This window comes from Anoplopoma fimbria, chromosome 22 (assembly GCF_027596085.1).
Source record: "Anoplopoma fimbria isolate UVic2021 breed Golden Eagle Sablefish chromosome 22, Afim_UVic_2022, whole genome shotgun sequence".
Taxonomy (NCBI): domain Eukaryota; kingdom Metazoa; phylum Chordata; class Actinopteri; order Perciformes; family Anoplopomatidae; genus Anoplopoma; species Anoplopoma fimbria.
Genome location: NC_072470.1, coordinates 7,241,267 through 7,248,529, shown reverse-complemented (window position 1 = coordinate 7,248,529; position 7,263 = coordinate 7,241,267). Strand labels below are relative to the sequence as shown.

The 7,263-nt window shown below is 39.5% G+C and overlaps 1 pseudogene; it reads left to right on the top strand.

Annotated features, from left to right (window-relative positions):
- Window positions 1–740: 740 nt before the first annotated feature.
- On the top strand, window positions 741–1,829 carry LOC129111747 (trace amine-associated receptor 13c-like; annotated as a pseudogene).
- Window positions 1,830–7,263: the final 5,434 nt, after the last annotated feature.

The following is a 7,263-nucleotide window of genomic DNA, read 5'->3' as shown; positions in this document are numbered from 1 at the left end:
AGAGATGTAGAGCTCGGCCCTCTGTGACATCATGATGGACGATGAAGCCGAGTTTGGTTCCTTCTGTGGCCTCTCATCTGGACATCATGTGAGGGGGTCTAGATGTTAAAAAGAAGTTATTCAACATATTTAAAAAAGCAATGCATATGAGTTCAACAAGAATATTTACTAAGGATTATCACGTGTGGATTAAGTACATGTGGAAGTCTTTGCACTCTTGAAACACAGATTTTCAGGAAATTGTGTCAGGTGGGCATAAACCTAAAAGCTTGTTTAAGGGAACAATTTGTGAAGCGTTTCAAGACTTTCACAGTTTTTAGATAGCAATTAGTGCTATTTTATAATACATTTAAAAAATACATAATATCTCACTTTTTATTCAATATGGGACCTTTAATTGACAACTAGGACCAAGTAGCTTGTAATAAAGGGTTCTGTTGAATTCTTAGTAACTTACTTTGGTCAGGATGTTCAGCCAAAAGCCAAAAGTCGCTGGTAAAACTTTATAAAGTTTGTCTCATCTGAAAGTGGTAGATGGACACACAATGTGTGAGGGGAAAAAACTAAAGATAAGTGTGAAAAGATAAAGTAGAGAGGGGATTAATGACGTTAAAGTTTACGATGAGGGACAGAAGTTGCATCATTTCTTTGACTGGAAAAGTGGGAGGGAGATTAGGAGGATAAATGTACGTCTGGTAGAGACTTTATCCATTTCCACATCCCTGCTTCCCTCCTCCCTGATGGACATCACCGAGGGTCCTCTGCTCTGCTTCCCCAACCTCAACTCCTCCTGCAGGCGGCTGCCTAAACCCCGCTCTGAGACTGCTCTGCTCTACACCCTGCTGGCCTCCGTCTCTCTGCTCACCGTGACCCTCAACCTGCTCGTCATCATCTCCATCTCACACTTCCGGCAGCTCCACACCCGGACCAACTCCCTGCTCCTGTCTCTGGCCGTGTCCGTATATTACATATCATTCACCCATTCACACACTGATGACAGGGCTACCTGGTCCACACCGATGGCAAGCCTTCGGGAGCAATTTGGGGTTAAGTGTCTTGGTGGGGCTGCTGGTGATGCCTGTCGAACCTGGTGGTGGGGCCTGCGCTACATGGAGACGTGCTGGCTGCTGGGAGAGCTGATGTGTGCTCTGACTCCTTATGTTTCTTACTGTCTGCTCTCTGCCTCCGTGGGCAACATGGTGCTCATATCCATAGACCGTTATGTGGCCATCTGTGACCCAATGCTCTACGCCTCTAAGATCACCCTGAGCAGAGTTAAAACATCAATCTGTTCATGTTGGGCCTGTTCTCTTCTCTACAACGGCTGTATTCTGATGGGACACTTAGGGCAGCCGGACAGGTTCAGCTCCTGCCGTGGGGAGTGTGTGGTGGTCATCAGCCACATCGCAGGCACCCTAGATCTCTTCTTCTCATTTGTTGGGCCCTGTACTGTCATGGTTGTTCTCTACATGAGGGTGTTTGTTGTTGCCATTTCCCAGCTGCGTGTTATTCATCGGCAGACTGCTGCTGCGACTGTTAGGTTAGCTCCAACCGCAAAAAGATCAGAGACGAAGTCAGCCAGGACTCTTGGGATTGTGATAGCTGTGTTTCTAATGTGCTTCTGCCCGTATTACTATCCCTCTCTAGCAGGCGATGACACCTCCACTAGCTTGTCCTATTACGCCCCGTTGTCTTGGATCATGCTGTTGAACTCCTGTTTCAACCCTCTGATTTATGCTCTGTTCTACCCCTGGTTTAGAAAAGCTATCAAACTTATCATCACACTGAGAATACTGCATCCTCACTCCAAGGAGAACAGGATCCTGTAGACTAAATATGTCTGTGTTTGGTGACATTTCAGTTTTAATGAAGCATCCTGTCTGCATCACCTGTATATGTATGTTTCAGCTGCAGACATTCATCTTCTGTAACACACTGCACCACTCTGCTCGTTCACAGATGTGATTAAGGTTAACATTACATCTGACAATAACAGTTTAAAAAAACATAACCAAACCAATACAAAAGGCAATGTTCCTTCTAAAAAATAATGTTTCATTTTAATGTTAATTTGACATCTAGATTAGTTTGTTTATTTGTCCCAACCAGCCAAAGTAACTAACTAAGCAAAACACGTGTTCATGTTTGTTTGTTTGTGGGGTTTTTTTTTTCAATATCTTTATTGAGACATTTGTTCAAACATATAAAACACAGACACATACAAACACAAATGTAATGGCCTTTAAGCCCTTGACTGACGTGATAACTCACATGTAACGTTGGCCTGAGTCTCAGTCTCTCTGGTTCCTTCATTGGTTTTTATTAAGCAGGTTCACAAAACAGTGGAAAAGCGTGGAAGCCACCTCTCAGGTGTCTGTCGGCCATCTTGGATACGTCATCAGGTCACATGGTGAACCTGAGCTTTATGGCGTCTTCCATTAAGGGGGGGTCATTCATTGCAACAACATGGGAAATAATCATAAAGTGTGACATCATTAACAGGATTTGTAATGATTTTTTTAATACTACTGTTAGAAATGAACATACAGCTGAAAACCATTGTAAACAATATCCATTTATTTAGATATTCCAGAAATATTCTGATATACTTTATTCTAGCTTTGCACAAAGAAGACATAGTTTGACAGACACATAACATTTAAAGGGAACTCAAGTCAAGTCTTCGTACTGCTTTAAAGACTTAAAACCTTGAAATGTGTGGTACAGTGTGTTTTTATGGATTTGAGATAGATATGTTTTACATTGTGCAAACATTTAAAACAGATTCTTAGGTTGGTATGAATACAGAGGACAAGACAAGAACTCATAACAGAAACATTTTACTCACTGCATTTCCTTTGTCGTAACGTCAAACATTTTGGGTCTCAAATAAGGTAGAAACAGGGGAGTAATGTGTGCTTTTATTAAGAATACACTTTGAATATTTGTTGAATAAACTGCATTAAGACACCTCCATAGAGGCTGCAATATTTCCACTCTATCCCCACTGCATAAGAAAATCTCTATGTACCCGAATGACAATATTTTCAGGGTGGAGAAGAAGGGTTAAGGGTTGTGTCTCACCTTCACAGTCCAATAAAGTTTCTTTATTTCGAAACATAAGGCATGAGACAGAACAGAGTGAGAAGAGTCAGTCTGGGGACAGGTGGTAGAACAAACAGCATTGGAACAAAGACGGAGGTCGTGGATGGGGAGGATGGGCCAGTTCAAGTCAGCACACAGACATTAAACATCACATTTTAATGGGATAATTATGCTTTAACAGTATTCAACAGTCTAGATTTGGCTTGTTGTGTGTTGATCTGAAGTGCAGGGAAAGTCTGGCTTTTAGTTTTTCAGTGACTCGGTCATTATCTTCAAAAATTCTACGACAAACATATCCTACCATTCAGTCAGCAGCACTAACACACACACACACACACACACACACACACACACACACACACACACACACACACACACACACACACACACACACACACACACACACACACACACACACACACACACACACACACACACACACACACACACACACACACACACACACACATATGAAGGCACATGTGCTGTTACCCAGAGGTTTGTTCTTGGGCTGGCTGGAAAGCCTCGCTCCAGATCGACCTTGTGGTTCATTCTTTGGAATGGACAGCAGGGGGCGACACAGCTGCAGGATGAGACTTAGAATTAGAATCTTTCAGAGTTTAGCCAATATGACAAATGTTTTTTTTTTAAATGTGCTTCATACAATAAGTATACATTTATGCACTTGTCTATTCGTTGATAAAGCAAAGACAATGACAAGTTAACCAAAATTAAAACTCTTATTTATTCAATTTATTAATGATAACCAATTTATTAATGATTGCCCCAATCAGATTTTTATTAAACATTGTTACTAAAAGATATTTATACAAGTATGCAGGTTTGATTTTTTTTACATACTATACTACGACTTTTTTCAACTTCTTTACATGCTATGCTATGTCAAAAAGCATAGCATAGCATATACTATGACTTTATTGACAAACTATATTTTGACTTTCTTTCACTTTTTTCGACATACTATACTATGACTTTTTTGTCACTATTTTCAACATACTATGCTATGACTTTTTTATATACCAAATATATGGATGAATTTTGGGTAAATGTGTTTAACATTAAGACTTCAACATAAATAAATTCAGGTTTTTAGAGATCCAAAGCTAAAAAACATCAAGAATAAACCAAAACTGTTATAGAAATGCTTATTTTCACAAAGTTGTTCTCTATCTGAGTGCAATCCGAATAAGTAAAGGAATATAAGTGCATAACAACAAACACAGGAAGAGAAAAGAGAGAAAATCAAATACTGCAAAAGTTAAGAATCATAAATTTAAAATAGTCAAAAGTCCTCATATCATCTTTACATGCTGCAGTGATGCAGAGACGGTTGAAAATCAGCAACGTTTTCCTTTTAATGAATTTGCTCTCAGCCACATTGTTTTGGAAATGAAAACCCACTAATATACAGACACAGACGGCAACCTCTGGGTCCTAAAACAAGTCTATGAGAAAATAACCCTACTTCTCACTTGATAATACCTCAGTGAACATTTTAGACAAGAGTTTATGGTCTCAATCTCTTGTTTCAAGTCTTCTTCAATACAGCATGTCTTAGAACTTCAACCCTTTCACAGTGTGTTTTCAGGTCCTCAACATAAATTGTAACATTTTTGGTCTCCTAAAAATGTCTTATTCAGCATTCAGCTGCACTGGAATGTGGGTGACTGTGGGCTGTCCACCAAATGGAAGAACGGACGTTCGATCCTCGTCTCCTCGGGCGACATACTCAACCCCCAAATTGCTCAAGAGCTCAAACTTTCTTAAACAGTTTTTAATATTTAAATAATCTAATAATAATAAACATGAAGATTTGGTTATTTAAGAAATGTGATCAAGATGTGTATTTTACTGTTTAAAAATGAACTATGTATGGCAAGAAAAGCTTATTTGCATAACACCTTTCCACAAAGACTTGCACAGCACTTTTTTAGGCTAACCCAAAGAGTTACCCCAAGTCTTATCTTCAGATAGTCCAGGCACAGGGGAGAAACCACTTAGGGCCCTTATAGGTCATGAGAGCAGTTCCTGAAGGAAGTTGTTAGGTTTAGATCTTCTCATCGACACTTAGATTTATATTGTCTTGGTTGACCTCCGCTACAATGTGTTTGTGTCCAGGCTCTCAGCGGTCCTAGCTGTTCAGCGTGTGTCCGGGGGGATTTGGGAGTTTCCCCATCACTCTCATCTCCACAGAGCCTCAAGTGGACGATGTCATCCAAACTGAAGCCACTGAGTTGGGCAAAACTTCATCTGTGGGCTTCCATCTGACCAGCACCACCAGGTGGGTGTTTACCTGCCTCTGATTTTTCCTTTTTTTCATTCCATTCAAGTTTCCTTAGAATTGTATACAAACTTCAATTCACTACCCCTCTAACATTAAGTGTAGATACATAAGTCTTTATGATCAACAGTTAAAGGAGCATTTGGACCATAAAAGTTCTAAAGTTGTTAGCACCATGAACTAAATTTAGCCCCTCCTTCCTCTGGACAAAATTTTAAGTATTTAAGATCCTTTAACCCTCTGATCCCCCAGGAGTTATGGTGTTTTTGCTCCTGTAACATTTTACTCACTGTGGCCTTGGTTTTCACTGCAATAAATAAATCCTGCACCTCTATGGAAACAGCACAGTCATGGCTAGAAGAAGTGAAAACTAAAAAAATGTCTTGTGTGCAGTACAACTCAGTTACCACACCATAAATCATATATATATATATTTTTTAAAGTTTATTTCCTCAATTCATTTACAAATTTGGAAAAGAATGGAATCTAAATACTCAACATTTTCCAAGTGTCCAAAAGTATTACAAATTTTCTTTTTTGACATATTTAAAACCTTAACATCCAACCTCTCCGCCTTTAGCTCAGTTTTTGTCAGGTGACTGTTGGCTTCCTAGTTGCACTGAGGAGCCCAGACTTGAATGTTTTGTTTTTTCACTATTAAGTAAGAGCAAACATTTTATTTGGGGCAAGATTTTAAATAACACATGTATAATTAAATGGTTTTTGATGAAAGATTTAAATTTTAAGCTTTGTTTTGGTTGCTTTTTCTAATGGAAGCATTCAAGGACCGTCGGAAGGATGAAAATCTCACGATAACAAAGTTTTTTCCAGCTTTTGGCTATAATAAAGAGTGTAATTTTGGCGATTGTTTTAAGATCACAAGCTTTTCTATCCCGTCGGCGGGTTTGTTTGTCCACTGGGAAAGTACTTGTGGTGAATAGTGGCTTACATTCCCATTCCAGGTGACTCCAGCCTCTGGGATGTTACCTCCTGTCGGTTCTACCGGAGCCCTCATCACCGTGTCCTTCACACCCACCACACACAGCAAGCACAGAGCAAGACTTACCATCCAGGTATTTAAATGATTTATAGTCTCATTGACTTTTCTTTCTTTATCTGTTGTCTCCATAAAAATAAAAAATTGCATACAAGAAATTATCATAGTTGCACAATTGAAGGCTCGCTCCTCTTGTTACAGTCAGCAGACATGCAGTGGACCTACAAGGTGAGAGGGAGAACCCCTCACCCCACCCACCTGCTCTACATCCGCCAACGGCAGCTCTCCTGTTTTCCGTCCAGCCAACGAACATCCCCCCCGAACTTTGTGGCTCGGAACCTGCGGCCTCCCTGGCTTACTCGTCCCCTCTCAAAATCCTCAGATAAGGGACATCCTCACTCTCTCATACACTCTCTTTTCAGTTTTGTCTGTTCTTTTTGACTTTTTTGTTATATTTGATTAATTTCAAGGTTGCTTTTATTACCTTTATGTTTTAAAAATGAACTGTTATTTGGTCAGGCACATTGCCACATGGTGGTGATAAGTTCATTAGTCGTGTTAGCGTTTCAAATCAGCAGTTCTAATTAAATTAATTAATAAAAAATATGTTTTTATCTACCTTGTGGCATGTGAAGGATTTTCTTTTCAAATGAATGCTTAGTTCTTTTGAATTCATTTTAAATGTGTTCATCACTCTTAGCATATCTATTCTTGTAATTAAGCAAATATGGATAAGCCTAAATGAAGTAGACAAAGTAAACTGGTTTAGTCCCTTCTTCTCACTGAGCCAAATCATTGAAAAAAAAACCAACAACATACTGTGTAACTCAACTTTCAATTATGCTGTGAAACCTCCACA